The sequence below is a fragment of the Hyla sarda genome, chromosome 8 (assembly GCF_029499605.1).
Source record: "Hyla sarda isolate aHylSar1 chromosome 8, aHylSar1.hap1, whole genome shotgun sequence".
Classification (NCBI taxonomy): domain Eukaryota; kingdom Metazoa; phylum Chordata; class Amphibia; order Anura; family Hylidae; genus Hyla; species Hyla sarda.
The window spans coordinates 97,488,071-97,507,241 of record NC_079196.1 but is presented as its reverse complement, the minus strand read 5'-3'; the positions used below and the strand labels follow the sequence as shown (position 1 = coordinate 97,507,241).

The 19,171-nt window shown below is 43.4% G+C and overlaps 11 pseudogenes; all 11 read left to right on the top strand.

The window, feature by feature from the left end:
* Positions 1 to 725: 725 nt before the first annotated feature.
* Positions 726 to 990, top strand: LOC130287840 (U2 spliceosomal RNA; annotated as a pseudogene).
* A 1,446-nt stretch (positions 991 to 2,436) lies between these two features.
* Positions 2,437 to 2,700, top strand: LOC130285795 (U2 spliceosomal RNA; annotated as a pseudogene).
* Positions 2,701 to 4,171: 1,471 nt separating this feature from the next.
* LOC130285794 (U2 spliceosomal RNA) lies at positions 4,172 to 4,435 on the top strand (annotated as a pseudogene).
* Positions 4,436 to 5,902: 1,467 nt separating this feature from the next.
* LOC130285793 (U2 spliceosomal RNA) lies at positions 5,903 to 6,166 on the top strand (annotated as a pseudogene).
* Positions 6,167 to 7,626: 1,460 nt separating this feature from the next.
* Positions 7,627 to 7,890, top strand: LOC130290170 (U2 spliceosomal RNA; annotated as a pseudogene).
* A 1,481-nt stretch (positions 7,891 to 9,371) lies between these two features.
* Positions 9,372 to 9,635, top strand: LOC130290168 (U2 spliceosomal RNA; annotated as a pseudogene).
* A 1,466-nt stretch (positions 9,636 to 11,101) lies between these two features.
* LOC130285792 (U2 spliceosomal RNA) lies at positions 11,102 to 11,365 on the top strand (annotated as a pseudogene).
* Positions 11,366 to 12,816: 1,451 nt separating this feature from the next.
* LOC130285791 (U2 spliceosomal RNA) lies at positions 12,817 to 13,080 on the top strand (annotated as a pseudogene).
* A 1,445-nt stretch (positions 13,081 to 14,525) lies between these two features.
* On the top strand, positions 14,526 to 14,791 carry LOC130288245 (U2 spliceosomal RNA; annotated as a pseudogene).
* Positions 14,792 to 16,239: 1,448 nt separating this feature from the next.
* Positions 16,240 to 16,503, top strand: LOC130285609 (U2 spliceosomal RNA; annotated as a pseudogene).
* A 1,473-nt stretch (positions 16,504 to 17,976) lies between these two features.
* On the top strand, positions 17,977 to 18,240 carry LOC130285790 (U2 spliceosomal RNA; annotated as a pseudogene).
* The last annotated feature ends 931 nt before the right edge of the window (positions 18,241 to 19,171 follow it).

Sequence of the window (19,171 nt, the reverse complement as noted above, 5' to 3'; positions counted from 1 at the left end):
AAAAAAAAATGTATATGGAGTTGCTGACATGAGTGCAATCTACAAAGCCGTTGAGGCTGATCCTCATGGGAGGATTATTGCACCAGGACCCTTAGCACTTTTAAAATGCCATTCAATGCCACGGGCTAGATGTAAACTGCAGATGACCATGTTGTGGTAGTTACCATGGATACCCAAGTGATGTGTGAGCTAACACATAGGCCCAACAGATTCCAAGAAGGCCAGAATCACCAGCGGCACCACCATCGATTGTCAGGTCACCCGGATTCAGCAAATACCAGAGTCCAAAATGATGCAGGTTTATACTGTTAATTTTCAGTTTATCGTTACAGTTGGTGTTATTCCATGTCGGAAGGGACGCAGCTACAGCCAGTGGGGTAACTAGAGACAGGCAGGCAGCTATGTGCAACAAAGGTAGGCGTGTTGTTTTCATATGCAGATCTGAAATATTGTCTTATATGCAAGAGGAGGAGTGATGGGGGTTCAGGCAAAAGCCAGGCTATGGATTGCATTGCTAAATGCTCCATCAGAGTGCAATGGTTGCCTGTCCTTTTTTTAAGTGATGATGTGGGTTTAGCCTGTGCTGTATGTATGTATGGGTGGCTGACTGCCACCCACCCAGAAAGTGTATGGGAGGCTGGTTGGCTGCCAGCCTTCCTTCCATTCCTATGAGTAATGTGAGTGCTCATGAAGGGGACATGGTTGGGTCCACCCCTTTCCCGGTTATCCCCTCTAGGCCTTTTGGCTTAGATCAAGTGTAAAAAAAGAAAGGATCTTGCGACAGATCGCATCCTGAGGCACGTTTTTTTTTTGTGTGAATACTTGCACTTGGGTGACTTGTGAGCACATACTGATACATACGTTCCCTATCTGGGGACCATAAATTAAATGGATTTTTGAGAAAGGGAGCTGATTTGGAAGCTTGCTTCTGTCGCCCTATGCATTGACCCGATGTGGCAGTATCTTCGGGTAGTGAACAGTGCACCACCCCATTCCAGTGTTAAACAAGAAAGATTCTCATTTAATCCTCCGTGGGTGAGAATTTGAGTTTGAGAATTGGAGACCAAAATGATGAGTTGCACTGACTGGTTTATGAACGTCTATTCATTTAGCGTTTTAATGACCATGTTTGCACACTGATTGGTGTAAAAAAATAAAATAAAACTAAATAATAATAATCTAGCACACCTGTGCAGGTTTGACATGACATGACAGGTAGCTGTCTTGTGGGTGGTGCTGAATCCTGTTAAATGACATGAGGGTCTCATGCCTATACACAAGGGTGTGTCATTGCTGTTGCTTGACCATGCATTGGTTTCTGTGGTCAGTGAATGATAAAAACAAAATTTACCATCCATTGATGGATGGGAAATCCGCCATGAGGCATTTGTTTTTAGAAACTGCTGCTCACAACCAATGTTGCAATGGAGTGTCTCCATCTGCTGGTGGTATTGGAAAGGCATTAGTGCTATGACAGGGTCTGAAGAAGAAGAAGAAGAAGAAGAAGACGGAAAAAAATATATATAAAAAGAAAAAGAGAGAGAGAGAGAGAGACTGACTTAGTGAGCGAGTGAGTGAGAGAGTGAGAGTGAGTGAGAGTGAATGAGTGAGTGAGTGAGAACAAATGAGTTAAAGCAAGTGAGTGAGAGAGATCGAATGAATGAAAGTCTGAATGACAGAAAGAAAAAAGGATGAAGAAAGAAGCATGAAGAAAAAAAAATGTATATGGAGTTGCTGACATGAGTGCAATCTACAAAGCCGTTGAGGATGATCCTCATGGGAGGATTATTGCACCAGGACCCTTAGCACTTTTAAAATGCCATTCAATGCCACGGGCTAGATGTAAACTGCAGATGACCATGTTGTGGTAGTTACCATGGATACCCAAGTGATGTGTGAGCTAACACATAGGCCCAACAGATTCCAAGAAGGCCAGAATCACCAGCGGCACCACCATCGATTGTCAGGTCACCCGGATTCAGCAAATACCAGAGTCCAAAATGATGCAGGTTTATACTGTTAATTTTCAGTTTATCGTTACAGTTGGTGTTATTCCATGTCGGAAGGGACGCAGCTACAGCCAGTGGGGTAACTAGAGACAGGCAGGCAGCTATGTGCAACAAAGGTAGGCGTGTTGTTTTCATATGCAGATCTGAAATATTGTCTTATATGCAAGAGGAGGAGTGATGGGGGTTCAGGCAAAAGCCAGGCTATGGATTGCATTGCTAAATGCTCCATCAGAGTGCAATGGTCGCCTGTCCTTTTTTTAAGTGATGATGTGGGTTTAGCCTGTGCTGTATGTATGTATGGGTGGCTGACTGCCACCCACCCAGAAAGTGTATGGGAGGCTGGTTGGCTGCCAGCCTTCCTTCCATTCCTATGAGTAATGTGAGTGCTCATGAAGGGGACATGGTTGGGTCCACCCCTTTCCCGGTTATCCCCTCTAGGCCTTTTGGCTTAGATCAAGTGTAAAAAAAGAAAGGATCTTGCGACAGATCGCATCCTGAGGCACGTTTTTTTTTGTGTGAATACTTGCACTTGGGTGACTTGTGAGCACATACTGATACATACGTTCCCTATCTGGGGACCATAAATTAAATGGATTTTTGAGAAAGGGAGCTGATTTGGAAGCTTGCTTCTGTCGCCCTATGCATTGACCCGATGTGGCAGTATCTTCGGGTAGTGAACAGTGCACCACCCCATTCCAGTGTTAAACAAGAAAGATTCTCATTTAATCCTCCGTGGGTGAGAATTTGAGTTTGAGAATTGGAGACCAAAATGATGAGTTGCACTGACTGGTTTATGAACGTCTATTCATTTAGCGTTTTAATGACCATGTTTGCACACTGATTGGTGTAAAAAAATAAAATAAAACTAAATAATAATAATCTAGCACACCTGTGCAGGTTTGACATGACATGACAGGTAGCTGTCTTGTGGGTGGTGCTGAATCCTGTTAAATGACATGAGGGTCTCATGCCTATACACAAGGGTGTGTCATTGCTGTTGCTTGACCATGCATTGGTTTCTGTGGTCAGTGAATGATAAAAACAAAATTTACCATCCATTGATGGATGGGAAATCCGCCATGAGGCATTTGTTTTTAGAAACTGCTGCTCACAACCAATGTTGCAATGGAGTGTCTCCATCTGCTGGTGGTATTGGAAAGGCATTAGTGCTATGACAGGGTCTGAAGAAGAAGAAGAAGAAGAAGAAGAAGACGGAAAAAAATATATATAAAAAGAAAAAGAGAGAGAGAGAGAGACTGACTTAGTGAGCGAGTGAGTGAGAGAGTGAGAGTGAGTGAGAGTGAATGAGTGAGTGAGTGAGTGATTGAGTGAGTGAGTGAGTGAGAACAAATGAGTTAAAGCAAGTGAGTGAGAGAGATCGAATGAATGAAAGTCTGAATGACAGAAAGAAAAAAGGATGAAGAAAGAAGCATGAAGAAAAAAAAATTTATATGGAGTTGCTGACATGAGTGCAATCTACAAAGCCGTTGAGGCTGATCCTCATGGGAGGATTATTGCACCAGGACCCTTAGCACTTTTAAAATGCCATTCAATGCCACGGGCTAGATGTAAACTGCAGATGACCATGTTGTGGTAGTTACCATGGATACCCAAGTGATGTGTGAGCTAACACATAGGCCCAACAGATTCCAAGAAGGCCAGAATCACCAGCGGCACCACCATCGATTGTCAGGTCACCCGGATTCAGCAAATACCAGAGTCCAAAATGATGCAGGTTTATACTGTTAATTTTCAGTTTATCGTTACAGTTGGTGTTATTCCATGTCGGAAGGGACGCAGCTACAGCCAGTGGGGTAACTAGAGACAGGCAGGCAGTTATGTGCAACAAAGGTAGGCGTGTTGTTTTCATATGCAGATCTGAAATATTGTCTTATATGCAAGAGGAGGAGTGATGGGGGTTCAGGCAAAAGCCAGGCTATGGATTGCATTGCTAAATGCTCCATCAGAGTGCAATGGTCGCCTGTCCTTTTTTTAAGTGATGATGTGGGTTTAGCCTGTGCTGTATGTATGTATGGGTGGCTGACTGCCACCCACCCAGAAAGTGTATGGGAGGCTGGTTGGCTGCCAGCCTTCCTTCCATTCCTATGAGTAATGTGAGTGCTCATGAAGGGGACATGGTTGGGTCCACCCCTTTCCCGGTTATCCCCTCTAGGCCTTTTGGCTTAGATCAAGTGTAAAAAAAGAAAGGATCTTGCGACAGATCGCATCCTGAGGCACGTTTTTTTTTGTGTGAATACTTGCACTTGGGTGACTTGTGAGCACATACTGATACATACGTTCCCTATCTGGGGACCATAAATTAAATGGATTTTTGAGAAAGGGAGCTGATTTGGAAGCTTGCTTCTGTCGCCCTATGCATTGACCCGATGTGGCAGTATCTTCGGGTAGTGAACAGTGCACCACCCCATTCCAGTGTTAAACAAGAAAGATTCTCATTTAATCCTCCGTGGGTGAGAATTTGAGTTTGAGAATTGGAGACCAAAATGATGAGTTGCACTGACTGGTTTATGAACGTCTATTCATTTAGCGTTTTAATGACCATGTTTGCACACTGATTGGTGTAAAAAAATAAAATAAAACTAAATAATAATAATCTAGCACACCTGTGCAGGTTTGACATGACATGACAGGTAGCTGTCTTGTGGGTGGTGCTGAATCCTGTTAAATGACATGAGGGTCTCATGCCTATACACAAGGGTGTGTCATTGCTGTTGCTTGACCATGCATTGGTTTCTGTGGTCAGTGAATGATAAAAACAAAATTTACCATCCATTGATGGATGGGAAATCCGCCATGAGGCATTTGTTTTTAGAAACTGCTGCTCACAACCAATGTTGCAATGGAGTGTCTCCATCTGCTGGTGGTATTGGAAAGGCATTAGTGCTATGACAGGGTCTGAAGAAGAAGAAGAAGAAGAAGAAGAAGACGGAAAAAAAAATATATAAAAAGAAAAAGAGAGAGAGAGAGAGACTGACTTAGTGAGCGAGTGAGTGAGAGAGTGAGAGTGAGTGAGAGTGAATGAGTGAGTGAGTGATTGAGTGAGTGAGTGAGTGAGAACAAATGAGTTAAAGCAAGTGAGTGAGAGAGATCGAATGAATGAAAGTCTGAATGACAGAAAGAAAAAAGGATGAAGAAAGAAGCATGAAGAAAAAAAAATGTATATGGAGTTGCTGACATGAGTGCAATCTACAAAGCCGTTGAGGATGATCCTCATGGGAGGATTATTGCACCAGGACCCTTAGCACTTTTAAAATGCCATTCAATGCCACGGGCTAGATGTAAACTGCAGATGACCATGTTGTGGTAGTTACCATGGATACCCAAGTGATGTGTGAGCTAACACATAGGCCCAACAGATTCCAAGAAGGCCAGAATCACCAGCGGCACCACCATCGATTGTCAGGTCACCCGGATTCAGCAAATACCAGAGTCCAAAATGATGCAGGTTTATACTGTTAATTTTCAGTTTATCGTTACAGTTGGTGTTATTCCATGTCGGAAGGGACGCAGCTACAGCCAGTGGGGTAACTAGAGACAGGCAGGCAGCTATGTGCAACAAAGGTAGGCGTGTTGTTTTCATATGCAGATCTGAAATATTGTCTTATATGCAAGAGGAGGAGTGATGGGGGTTCAGGCAAAAGCCAGGCTATGGATTGCATTGCTAAATGCTCCATCAGAGTGCAATGGTCGCCTGTCCTTTTTTTAAGTGATGATGTGGGTTTAGCCTGTGCTGTATGTATGTATGGGTGGCTGACTGCCACCCACCCAGAAAGTGTATGGGAGGCTGGTTGGCTGCCAGCCTTCCTTCCATTCCTATGAGTAATGTGAGTGCTCATGAAGGGGACATGGTTGGGTCCACCCCTTTCCCGGTTATCCCCTCTAGGCCTTTTGGCTTAGATCAAGTGTAAAAAAAGAAAGGATCTTGCGACAGATCGCATCCTGAGGCACGTTTTTTTTTGTGTGAATACTTGCACTTGGGTGACTTGTGAGCACATACTGATACATACGTTCCCTATCTGGGGACCATAAATTAAATGGATTTTTGAGAAAGGGAGCTGATTTGGAAGCTTGCTTCTGTCGCCCTATGCATTGACCCGATGTGGCAGTATCTTCGGGTAGTGAACAGTGCACCACCCCATTCCAGTGTTAAACAAGAAAGATTCTCATTTAATCCTCCGTGGGTGAGAATTTGAGTTTGAGAATTGGAGACCAAAATGATGAGTTGCACTGACTGGTTTATGAACGTCTATTCATTTAGCGTTTTAATGACCATGTTTGCACACTGATTGGTGTAAAAAAATAAAATAAAACTAAATAATAATAATCTAGCACACCTGTGCAGGTTTGACATGACATGACAGGTAGCTGTCTTGTGGGTGGTGCTGAATCCTGTTAAATGACATGAGGGTCTCATGCCTATACACAAGGGTGTGTCATTGCTGTTGCTTGACCATGCATTGGTTTCTGTGGTCAGTGAATGATAAAAACAAAATTTACCATCCATTGATGGATGGGAAATCCGCCATGAGGCATTTGTTTTTAGAAACTGCTGCTCACAACCAATGTTGCAATGGAGTGTCTCCATCTGCTGGTGGTATTGGAAAGGCATTAGTGCTATGACAGGGTCTGAAGAAGAAGAAGAAGAAGACGGAAAAAAATATATATAAAAAGAAAAAGAGAGAGAGAGAGAGAGACTGACTTAGTGAGCGAGTGAGTGAGAGAGTGAGAGTGAGTGAGAGTGAATGAGTGAGTGATTGAGTGAGTGAGTGAGTGAGTGAGAACAAATGAGTTAAAGCAAGTGAGTGAGAGAGATCGAATGAATGAAAGTCTGAATGACAGAAAGAAAAAAGGATGAAGAAAGAAGCATGAAGAAAAAAAAATGTATATGGAGTTGCTGACATGAGTGCAATCTACAAAGCCGTTGAGGCTGATCCTCATGGGAGGATTATTGCACCAGGACCCTTAGCACTTTTAAAATGCCATTCAATGCCACGGGCTAGATGTAAACTGCAGATGACCATGTTGTGGTAGTTACCATGGATACCCAAGTGATGTGTGAGCTAACACATAGGCCCAACAGATTCCAAGAAGGCCAGAATCACCAGCGGCACCACCATCGATTGTCAGGTCACCCGGATTCAGCAAATACCAGAGTCCAAAATGATGCAGGTTTATACTGTTAATTTTCAGTTTATCGTTACAGTTGGTGTTATTCCATGTCGGAAGGGACGCAGCTACAGCCAGTGGGGTAACTAGAGACAGGCAGGCAGCTATGTGCAACAAAGGTAGGCGTGTTGTTTTCATATGCAGATCTGAAATATTGTCTTACATGCAAGAGGAGGAGTGATGGGGGTTCAGGCAAAAGCCAGGCTATGGATTGCATTGCTAAATGCTCCATCAGAGTGCAATGGTCGCCTGTCCTTTTTTTAAGTGATGATGTGGGTTTAGCCTGTGCTGTATGTATGTATGGGTGGCTGACTGCCACCCACCCAGAAAGTGTATGGGAGGCTGGTTGGCTGCCAGCCTTCCTTCCATTCCTATGAGTAATGTGAGTGCTCATGAAGGGGACATGGTTGGGTCCACCCCTTTCCCGGTTATCCCCTCTAGGCCTTTTGGCTTAGATCAAGTGTAAAAAAAGAAAGGATCTTGCGACAGATTGCATCCTGAGGCACGTTTTTTTTTGTGTGAATACTTGCACTTGGGTGACTTGTGAGCACATACTGATACATACGTTCCCTATCTGGGGACCATAAATTAAATGGATTTTTGAGAAAGGGAGCTGATTTGGAAGCTTGCTTCTGTCGCCCTATGCATTGACCCGATGTGGCAGTATCTTCGGGTAGTGAACAGTGCACCACCCCATTCCAGTGTTAAACAAGAAAGATTCTCATTTAATCCTCCGTGGGTGAGAATTTGAGTTTGAGAATTGGAGACCAAAATGATGAGTTGCACTGACTGGTTTATGAACGTCTATTCATTTAGCGTTTTAATGACCATGTTTGCACACTGATTGGTGTAAAAAAATAAAATAAAACTAAATAATAATAATCTAGCACACCTGTGCAGGTTTGACATGACATGACAGGTAGCTGTCTTGTGGGTGGTGCTGAATCCTGTTAAATGACATGAGGGTCTCATGCCTATACACAAGGGTGTGTCATTGCTGTTGCTTGACCATGCATTGGTTTCTGTGGTCAGTGAATGATAAAAACAAAATTTACCATCCATTGATGGATGGGAAATCCGCCATGAGGCATTTGTTTTTAGAAACTGCTGCTCACAACCAATGTTGCAATGGAGTGTCTCCATCTGCTGGTGGTATTGGAAAGGCATTAGTGCTATGACAGGGTCTGAAGAAGAAGAAGAAGAAGAAGAAGAAGACGGAAAAAAATATATATAAAAAGAAAAAAAGAGAGAGAGAGAGAGACTGACTTAGTGAGCGAGTGAGTGAGAGAGTGAGAGTGAGTGAGAGTGAATGAGTGAGTGAGTGATTGAGTGAGTGAGTGAGTGAGTGAGTGAGTGAGAACAAATGAGTTAAAGCAAGTGAGTGAGAGAGATCGAATGAATGAAAGTCTGAATGACAGAAAGAAAAAAGGATGAAGAAAGAAGCATGAAGAAAAAAAAATGTATATGGAGTTGCTGACATGAGTGCAATCTACAAAGCCGTTGAGGCTGATCCTCATGGGAGGATTATTGCACCAGGACCCTTAGCACTTTTAAAATGCCATTCAATGCCACGGGCTAGATGTAAACTGCAGATGACCATGTTGTGGTAGTTACCATGGATACCCAAGTGATGTGTGAGCTAACACATAGGCCCAACAGATTCCAAGAAGGCCAGAATCACCAGCGGCACCACCATTGATTGTCAGGTCACCCGGATTCAGCAAATACCAGAGTCCAAAATGATGCAGGTTTATACTGTTAATTTTCAGTTTATCGTTACAGTTGGTGTTATTCCATGTCGGAAGGGACGCAGCTACAGCCAGTGGGGTAACTAGAGACAGGCAGGCAGCTATGTGCAACAAAGGTAGGCGTGTTGTTTTCATATGCAGATCTGAAATATTGTCTTATATGCAAGAGGAGGAGTGATGGGGGTTCAGGCAAAAGCCAGGCTATGGATTGCATTGCTAAATGCTCCATCAGAGTGCAATGGTCGCCTGTCCTTTTTTTAAGTGATGATGTGGGTTTAGCCTGTGCTGTATGTATGTATGGGTGGCTGACTGCCACCCACCCAGAAAGTGTATGGGAGGCTGGTTGGCTGCCAGCCTTCCTTCCATTCCTATGAGTAATGTGAGTGCTCATGAAGGGGACATGGTTGGGTCCACCCCTTTCCCGGTTATCCCCTCTAGGCCTTTTGGCTTAGATCAAGTGTAAAAAAAGAAAGGATCTTGCGACAGATTGCATCCTGAGGCACGTTTTTTTTTGTGTGAATACTTGCACTTGGGTGACTTGTGAGCACATACTGATACATACGTTCCCTATCTGGGGACCATAAATTAAATGGATTTTTGAGAAAGGGAGCTGATTTGGAAGCTTGCTTCTGTCGCCCTATGCATTGACCCGATGTGGCAGTATCTTCGGGTAGTGAACAGTGCACCACCCCATTCCAGTGTTAAACAAGAAAGATTCTCATTTAATCCTCCGTGGGTGAGAATTTGAGTTTGAGAATTGGAGACCAAAATGATGAGTTGCACTGACTGGTTCATGAACGTCTATTCATTTAGCGTTTTAATGACCATGTTTGCACACTGATTGGTGTAAAAAAATAAAATAAAACTAAATAATAATAATCTAGCACACCTGTGCAGGTTTGACATGACATGACAGGTAGCTGTCTTGTGGGTGGTGCTGAATCCTGTTAAATGACATGAGGGTCTCATGCCTATACACAAGGGTGTGTCATTGCTGTTGCTTGACCATGCATTGGTTTCTGTGGTCAGTGAATGATAAAAACAAAATTTACCATCCATTGATGGATGGGAAATCCGCCATGAGGCATTTGTTTTTAGAAACTGCTGCTCACAACCAATGTTGCAATGGAGTGTCTCCATCTGCTGGTGGTATTGGAAAGGCATTAGTGCTATGACAGGGTCTGAAGAAGAAGAAGAAGAAGAAGAAGACGGAAAAAAATATATATAAAAAGAAAAAGAGAGAGAGAGAGAGAGACTGACTTAGTGAGCGAGTGAGTGAGAGAGTGAGAGTGAGTGAGAGTGAATGAGTGAGTGAGTGATTGAGTGAGTGAGTGAGTGAGAACAAATGAGTTAAAGCAAGTGAGTGAGAGAGATCGAATGAATGAAAGTCTGAATGACAGAAAGAAAAAAGGATGAAGAAAGAAGCATGAAGAAAAAAAAATGTATATGGAGTTGCTGACATGAGTGCAATCTACAAAGCCGTTGAGGCTGATCCTCATGGGAGGATTATTGCACCAGGACCCTTAGCACTTTTAAAATGCCATTCAATGCCACGGGCTAGATGTAAACTGCAGATGACCATGTTGTGGTAGTTACCATGGATACCCAAGTGATGTGTGAGCTAACACATAGGCCCAACAGATTCCAAGAAGGCCAGAATCACCAGCGGCACCACCATCGATTGTCAGGTCACCCGGATTCAGCAAATACCAGAGTCCAAAATGATGCAGGTTTATACTGTTAATTTTCAGTTTATCGTTACAGTTGGTGTTATTCCATGTCGGAAGGGACGCAGCTACAGCCAGTGGGGTAACTAGAGACAGGCAGGCAGCTATGTGCAACAAAGGTAGGCGTGTTGTTTTCATATGCAGATCTGAAATATTGTCTTACATGCAAGAGGAGGAGTGATGGGGGTTCAGGCAAAAGCCAGGCTATGGATTGCATTGCTAAATGCTCCATCAGAGTGCAATGGTCGCCTGTCCTTTTTTTAAGTGATGATGTGGGTTTAGCCTGTGCTGTATGTATGTATGGGTGGCTGACTGCCACCCACCCAGAAAGTGTATGGGAGGCTGGTTGGCTGCCAGCCTTCCTTCCATTCCTATGAGTAATGTGAGTGCTCATGAAGGGGACATGGTTGGGTCCACCCCTTTCCCGGTTATCCCCTCTAGGCCTTTTGGCTTAGATCAAGTGTAAAAAAAGAAAGGATCTTGCGACAGATCGCATCCTGAGGCACGTTTTTTTTTGTGTGAATACTTGCACTTGGGTGACTTGTGAGCACATACTGATACATACGTTCCCTATCTGGGGACCATAAATTAAATGGATTTTTGAGAAAGGGAGCTGATTTGGAAGCTTGCTTCTGTCGCCCTATGCATTGACCCGATGTGGCAGTATCTTCGGGTAGTGAACAGTGCACCACCCCATTCCAGTGTTAAACAAGAAAGATTCTCATTTAATCCTCCGTGGGTGAGAATTTGAGTTTGAGAATTGGAGACCAAAATGATGAGTTGCACTGACTGGTTTATGAACGTCTATTCATTTAGCGTTTTAATGACCATGTTTGCACACTGATTGGTGTAAAAAAATAAAATAAAACTAAATAATAATAATCTAGCACACCTGTGCAGGTTTGACATGACATGACAGGTAGCTGTCTTGTGGGTGGTGCTGAATCCTGTTAAATGACATGAGGGTCTCATGCCTATACACAAGGGTGTGTCATTGCTGTTGCTTGACCATGCATTGGTTTCTGTGGTCAGTGAATGATAAAAACAAAATTTACCATCCATTGATGGATGGGAAATCCGCCATGAGGCATTTGTTTTTAGAAACTGCTGCTCACAACCAATGTTGCAATGGAGTGTCTCCATCTGCTGGTGGTATTGGAAAGGCATTAGTGCTATGACAGGGTCTGAAGAAGAAGAAGAAGAAGAAGACGGAAAAAAATATATATAAAAAGAAAAAGAGAGAGAGAGAGAGAGAGAGACTGACTTAGTGAGCGAGTGAGTGAGAGAGTGAGAGTGAGTGAGATTGAGTGAGTGAGTGAGTGAGTGAGAACAAATGAGTTAAAGCAAGTGAGTGAGAGAGATCGAATGAATGAAAGTCTGAATGACAGAAAGAAAAAAGGATGAAGAAAGAAGCATGAAGAAAAAAAAATGTATATGGAGTTGCTGACATGAGTGCAATCTACAAAGCCGTTGAGGCTGATCCTCATGGGAGGATTATTGCACCAGGACCCTTAGCACTTTTAAAATGCCATTCAATGCCACGGGCTAGATGTAAACTGCAGATGACCATGTTGTGGTAGTTACCATGGATACCCAAGTGATGTGTGAGCTAACACATAGGCCCAACAGATTCCAAGAAGGCCAGAATCACCAGCGGCACCACCATCGATTGTCAGGTCACCCGGATTCAGCAAATACCAGAGTCCAAAATGATGCAGGTTTATACTGTTAATTTTCAGTTTATCGTTACAGTTGGTGTTATTCCATGTCGGAAGGGACGCAGCTACAGCCAGTGGGGTAACTAGAGACAGGCAGGCAGCTATGTGCAACAAAGGTAGGCGTGTTGTTTTCATATGCAGATCTGAAATATTGTCTTACATGCAAGAGGAGGAGTGATGGGGGTTCAGGCAAAAGCCAGGCTATGGATTGCATTGCTAAATGCTCCATCAGAGTGCAATGGTCGCCTGTCCTTTTTTTAAGTGATGATGTGGGTTTAGCCTGTGCTGTATGTATGTATGGGTGGCTGACTGCCACCCACCCAGAAAGTGTATGGGAGGCTGGTTGGCTGCCAGCCTTCCTTCCATTCCTATGAGTAATGTGAGTGCTCATGAAGGGGACATGGTTGGGTCCACCCCTTTCCCGGTTATCCCCTCTAGGCCTTTTGGCTTAGATCAAGTGTAAAAAAAGAAAGGATCTTGCGACAGATCGCATCCTGAGGCACGTTTTTTTTTGTGTGAATACTTGCACTTGGGTGACTTGTGAGCACATACTGATACATACGTTCCCTATCTGGGGACCATAAATTAAATGGATTTTTGAGAAAGGGAGCTGATTTGGAAGCTTGCTTCTGTCGCCCTATGCATTGACCCGATGTGGCAGTATCTTCGGGTAGTGAACAGTGCACCACCCCATTCCAGTGTTAAACAAGAAAGATTCTCATTTAATCCTCCGTGGGTGAGAATTTGAGTTTGAGAATTGGAGACCAAAATGATGAGTTGCACTGACTGGTTTATGAACGTCTATTCATTTAGCGTTTTAATGACCATGTTTGCACACTGATTGGTGTAAAAAAATAAAATAAAACTAAATAATAATAATCTAGCACACCTGTGCAGGTTTGACATGACATGACAGGTAGCTGTCTTGTGGGTGGTGCTGAATCCTGTTAAATGACATGAGGGTCTCATGCCTATACACAAGGGTGTGTCATTGCTGTTGCTTGACCATGCATTGGTTTCTGTGGTCAGTGAATGATAAAAACAAAATTTACCATCCATTGATGGATGGGAAATCCGCCATGAGGCATTTGTTTTTAGAAACTGCTGCTCACAACCAATGTTGCAATGGAGTGTCTCCATCTGCTGGTGGTATTGGAAAGGCATTAGTGCTATGACAGGGTCTGAAGAAGAAGAAGAAGACGGAAAAAAATATATATAAAAAGAAAAAGAGAGAGAGAGAGAGAGAGAGACTGACTTAGTGAGCGAGTGAGTGAGAGAGTGAGAGTGAGTGAGATTGAGTGAGTGAGTGAGTGAGTGAGAACAAATGAGTTAAAGCAAGTGAGTGAGAGAGATCGAATGAATGAAAGTCTGAATGACAGAAAGAAAAAAGGATGAAGAAAGAAGCATGAAGAAAAAAAAATGTATATGGAGTTGCTGACATGAGTGCAATCTACAAAGCCGTTGAGGCTGATCCTCATGGGAGGATTATTGCACCAGGACCCTTAGCACTTTTAAAATGCCATTCAATGCCACGGGCTAGATGTAAACTGCAGATGACCATGTTGTGGTAGTTACCATGGATACCCAAGTGATGTGTGAGCTAACACATAGGCCCAACAGATTCCAAGAAGGCCAGAATCACCAGCGGCACCACCATCGATTGTCAGGTCACCCGGATTCAGCAAATACCAGAGTCCAAAATGATGCAGGTTTATACTGTTAATTTTCAGTTTATCGTTACAGTTGGTGTTATTCCATGTCGGAAGGGACGCAGCTACAGCCAGTGGGGTAACTAGAGACAGGCAGGCAGCTATGTGCAACAAAGGTAGGCGTGTTGTTTTCATATGCAGATCTGAAATATTGTCTTACATGCAAGAGGAGGAGTGATGGGGGTTCAGGCAAAAGCCAGGCTATGGATTGCATTGCTAAATGCTCCATCAGAGTGCAATGGTCGCCTGTCCTTTTTTTAAGTGATGATGTGGGTTTAGCCTGTGCTGTATGTATGTATGGGTGGCTGACTGCCACCCACCCAGAAAGTGTATGGGAGGCTGGTTGGCTGCCAGCCTTCCTTCCATTCCTATGAGTAATGTGAGTGCTCATGAAGGGGACATGGTTGGGTCCACCCCTTTCCCGGTTATCCCCTCTAGGCCTTTTGGCTTAGATCAAGTGTAAAAAAAGAAAGGATCTTGCGACAGATCGCATCCTGAGGCACGTTTTTTTTTTTGTGTGAATACTTGCACTTGGGTGACTTGTGAGCACATACTGATACATACGTTCCCTATCTGGGGACCATAAATTAAATGGATTTTTGAGAAAGGGAGCTGATTTGGAAGCTTGCTTCTGTCGCCCTATGCATTGACCCGATGTGGCAGTATCTTCGGGTAGTGAACAGTGCACCACCCCATTCCAGTGTTAAACAAGAAAGATTCTCATTTAATCCTCCGTGGGTGAGAATTTGAGTTTGAGAATTGGAGACCAAAATGATGAGTTGCACTGACTGGTTTATGAACGTCTATTCATTTAGCGTTTTAATGACCATGTTTGCACACTGATTGGTGTAAAAAAATAAAATAAAACTAAATAATAATAATCTAGCACACCTGTGCAGGTTTGACATGACATGACAGGTAGCTGTCTTGTGGGTGGTGCTGAATCCTGTTAAATGACATGAGGGTCTCATGCCTATACACAAGGGTGTGTCATTGCTGTTGCTTGACCATGCATTGGTTTCTGTGGTCAGTGAATGATAAAAACAAAATGTATCATCCATTGATGGATGGGAAATCCGCCATGAGGCATTTGTTTTTAGAAACTGCTGCTCACAACCAATGTTGCAATGGAGTGTCTCCATCTGCTGGTGGTATTGGAAAGGCATTAGTGCTATGACAGGGTCTGAAGAAGAAGAAGAAGAAGACGGAAAAAAATATATATAAAAAGAAAAAGAGAGAGAGAGAGAGAGACTGACTTAGTGAGCGAGTGAGTGAGAGAGTGAGAGTGAGTGAGAGTGAATGAGTGAGTGAGTGAGTGAGTGAGAACAAATGAGTTAAAGCAAGTGAGTGAGAGAGATCGAATGAATGAAAGTCTGAATGACAGAAAGAAAAAAGGATGAAGAAAGAAGCATGAAGAAAAAAAAATGTATATGGAGTTGCTGACATGAGTGCAATCTACAAAGCCGTTGAGGCTGATCCTCATGGGAGGATTATTGCACCAGGACCCTTAGCACTTTTAAAATGCCATTCAATGCCACGGGCTAGATGTAAACTGCAGATGACCATGTTGTGGTAGTTACCATGGATACCCAAGTGATGTGTGAGCTAACACATAGGCCCAACAGATTCCAAGAAGGCCAGAATCACCAGCGGCACCACCATCGATTGTCAGGTCACCCGGATTCAGCAAATACCAGAGTCCAAAATGATGCAGGTTTATACTGTTAATTTTCAGTTTATCGTTACAGTTGGTGTTATTCCATGTCGGAAGGGACGCAGCTACAGCCAGTGGGGTAACTAGAGACAGGCAGGCAGCTATGTGCAACAAAGGTAGGCGTGTTGTTTTCATATGCAGATCTGAAATATTGTCTTATATGCAAGAGGAGGAGTGATGGGGGTTCAGGCAAAAGCCAGGCTATGGATTGCATTGCTAAATGCTCCATCAGAGTGCAATGGTCGCCTGTCCTTTTTTTAAGTGATGATGTGGGTTTAGCCAGTGCTGTATGTATGTATGGGTGGCTGACTGCCACCCACCCAGAAAGTGTATGGGAGGCTGGTTGGCTGCCAGCCTTCCTTCCATTCCTATGAGTAATGTGAGTGCTCATGAAGGGGACATGGTTGGGTCCACCCCTTTCCCGGTTATCCCCTCTAGGCCTTTTGGCTTAGATCAAGTGTAAAAAAAGAAAGGATCTTGCGACAGATCGCATCCTGAGGCAAGTTTTTTTTTGTGTGAATACTTGCACTTGGGTGACTTGTGAGCACATACTGATACATACGTTCCCTATCTGGGGACCATAAATTAAATGGATTTTTGAGAAAGGGAGCTGATTTGGAAGCTTGCTTCTGTCGCCCTATGCATTGACCCGATGTGGCAGTATCTTCGGGTAGTGAACAGTGCACCACCCCATTCCAGTGTTAAACAAGAAAGATTCTCATTTAATCCTCCGTGGGTGAGAATTTGAGTTTGAGAATTGGAGACCAAAATGATGAGTTGCACTGACTGGTTTATGAACGTCTATTCATTTAGCGTTTTAATGACCATGTTTGCACACTGATTGGTGTAAAAAAATAAAATAAAACTAAATAATAATAATCTAGCACACCTGTGCAGGTTTGACATGACATGACAGGTAGCTGTCTTGTGGGTGGTGCTGAATCCTGTTAAATGACATGAGGGTCTCATGCCTATACACAAGGGTGTGTCATTGCTGTTGCTTGACCATGCATTGGTTTCTGTGGTCAGTGAATGATAAAAACAAAATTTACCATCCATTGATGGATGGGAAATCCGCCATGAGGCATTTGTTTTTAGAAACTGCTGCTCACAACCAATGTTGCAATGGAGTGTCTCCATCTGCTGGTGGTATTGGAAAGGCATTAGTGCTATGACAGGGTCTGAAGAAGAAGAAGAAGAAGAAGAAGAAGACGGAAAAAAATATATATAAAAAGAAAAAGAGAGAGAGAGAGAGAGACTGACTTAGTGAGCGAGTGAGTGAGAGAGTGAGAGTGAGTGAGAGTGAATGAGTGAGTGAGTGATTGAGTGAGTGAGTGAGTGAGTGAGAACAAATGAGTTAAAGCAAGTGAGTGAGAGAGATCGAATGAATGAAAGTCTGAATGACAGAAAGAAAAAAGGATGAAGAAAGAAGCATGAAGAAAAAAAAATGTATATGGAGTTGCTGACATGAGTGCAATCTACAAAGCCGTTGAGGCTGATCCTCATGGGAGGATTATTGCACCAGGACCCTTAGCACTTTTAAAATGCCATTCAATGCCACGGGCTAGATGTAAACTGCAGATGACCATGTTGTGGTAGTTACCATGGATACCCAAGTGATGTGTGAGCTAACACATAGGCCCAACAGATTCCAAGAAGGCCAGAATCACCAGCGGCACCACCATCGATTGTCAGGTCACCCGGATTCAGCAAATACCAGAGTCCAAAATGATGCAGGTTTATACTGTTAATTTTCAGTTTATCGTTACAGTTGGTGTTATTCCATGTCGGAAGGGACGCAGCTACAGCCAGTGGGGTAACTAGAGACAGGCAGGCAGCTATGTGCAACAAAGGTAGGCGTGTTGTTTTCATATGCAGATCTGAAATATTGTCTTATATGCAAGAGGAGGAGTGATGGGGGTTCAGGCAAAAGCCAGGCTATGGATTGCATTGCTAAATGCTCCATCAGAGTGCAATGGTCGCCTGTCCTTTTTTTAAGTGATGATGTGGGTTTAGCCTGTGCTGTATGTATGTATGGGTGGCTGACTGCCACCCACCCAGAAAGTGTATGGGAGGCTGGTTGGCTGCCAGCCTTCCTTCCATTCCTATGAGTAATGTGAGTGCTCATGAAGGGGACATGGTTGGGTCCACCCCTTTCCCGGTTATCCCCTCTAGGCCTTTTGGCTTAGATCAAGTGTAAAAAAAGAAAGGATCTTGCGACAGATCGCATCCTGAGGCACGTTTTTTTTTGTGTGAATACTTGCACTTGGGTGACTTGTGAGCACATACTGATACATACGTTCCCTATCTGGGGACCATAAATTAAATGGATTTTTGAGAAAGGGAGCTGATTTGGAAGCTTGCTTCTGTCGCCCTATGCATTGACCCGATGTGGCAGTATCTTCGGGTAGTGAACAGTGCACCACCCCATTCCAGTGTTAAACAAGAAAGATTCTCATTTAATCCTCCGTGGGTGAGAATTTGAGTTTGAGAATTGGAGACCAAAATGATGAGTTGCACTGACTGGTTTATGAACGTCTATTCATTTAGCGTTTTAATGACCATGTTTGCACACTGATTGGTGTAAAAAAATAAAATAAAACTAAATAATAATAATCTAGCACACCTGTGCAGGTTTGACATGACATGACAGGTAGCTGTCTTGTGGGTGGTGCTGAATCCTGTTAAATGACATGAGGGTCTCATGCCTATACACAAGGGTGTGTCATTGCTGTTGCTTGACCATGCATTGGTTTCTGTGGTCAGTGAATGATAAAAACAAAATTTACCATCCATTGATGGATGGGAAATCCGCCATGAGGCATTTGTTTTTAGAAACTGCTGCTCACAACCAATGTTGCAATGGAGTGTCTCCATCTGCTGGTGGTATTGGAAAGGCATTAGTGCTATGACAGGGTCTGAAGAAGAAGAAGAAGAAGACGGAAAAAAATATATATATAAAGAAAAAGAGAGAGAGAGAGAGAGACTGACTTAGTGAGCGAGTGAGTGAGAGAGTGAGAGTGAGTGAGAGTGAATGAGTGAGTGAGTGATTGAGTGAGTGAGTGAGTGAGTGAGTGAGAACAAATGAGTTAAAGCAAGTGAGTGAGAGAGATCGAATGAATGAAAGTCTGAATGACAGAAAGAAAAAAGGATGAAGAAAGAAGCATGAAGAAAAAAAAATGTATATGGAGTTGCTGACATGAGTGCAATCTACAAAGCCGTTGAGGCTGATCCTCATGGGAGGATTATTGCACCAGGACCCTTAGCACTTTTAAAATGCCATTCAATGCCACGGGCTAGATGTAAACTGCAGATGACCATGTTGTGGTAGTTACCATGGATACCCAAGTGATGTGTGA